This window comes from Entelurus aequoreus, linkage group LG12 (assembly GCF_033978785.1).
Source record: "Entelurus aequoreus isolate RoL-2023_Sb linkage group LG12, RoL_Eaeq_v1.1, whole genome shotgun sequence".
NCBI lineage: Eukaryota > Metazoa > Chordata > Actinopteri > Syngnathiformes > Syngnathidae > Entelurus > Entelurus aequoreus.
Genome location: NC_084742.1, coordinates 31193740 through 31194451, shown reverse-complemented (window position 1 = coordinate 31194451; position 712 = coordinate 31193740). Strand labels below are relative to the sequence as shown.

At 28.4% G+C, this 712-nt stretch overlaps 1 protein-coding gene across 1 annotated transcript in view; it reads left to right on the top strand.

Annotated features, from left to right (window-relative positions):
• LOC133662024 (beta-2-microglobulin-like) overlaps positions 1-432 on the top strand; it is a 4150-nt gene extending 3718 nt beyond the window's left edge. Inside the window, exon 3 of the mRNA XM_062065673.1 lies at positions 1-432. This exon is cut by the window's left edge and continues 1071 nt beyond it. The gene's annotated coding sequence lies outside the window, so the exon portion shown is untranslated.
• Positions 433-712: the final 280 nt, after the last annotated feature.

The following is a 712-nucleotide window of genomic DNA, read 5'->3' as shown; positions in this document are numbered from 1 at the left end:
CGTGTAAAATACATGGAAAAAATGTAATTTACACTACAGTAAAATTACCATATATACATGTCCTAGAATAAATTGTATGTGGCTGATTTACTGTAACAAAAGATACTCAGAAGTACTAATAATGGATATTACAGAAACTTTTAATTGTTTAGAATCAGAGCAACCATCTTTGAAGCCAACACGGTTGGTGAGGACTCTCCGACTTTCTGAGTAGGATATCCAACCTGTGGGGGGTTCCAATTAAACATTTCCAACTAGGACCTCAAAATTCAGACTTTCCAGTACAAATGGAACGCACCATAAGGAAACAGTTAAATGTTAGCCAACATAATCAGTTTGGAAAACAAGTAACACACATTGTAAGTTTGTTTTTGCACTTTTGCGCTGTTCTAAATATCTTGATTTGTAAAATAAACACATTTAAATAATGTACTTGAATTTTCCAATTTTTACTTTTCTCACCTTTCAGCAGTGTTCAATATACATATATAGTGTATGCAGTATATATATACATACATACATACCTATACATACATATATATATATATATATATATATATATATATATATATATATATATATATATATATATATACTTACATACATGTATGTATGTAATTTTGAGAGCCCTAATATATATGTAATTACTAATTGACATTATAATTGTGTATACATGTATGTATGTATGTATGTATGTATTTTTGAGAGCCCT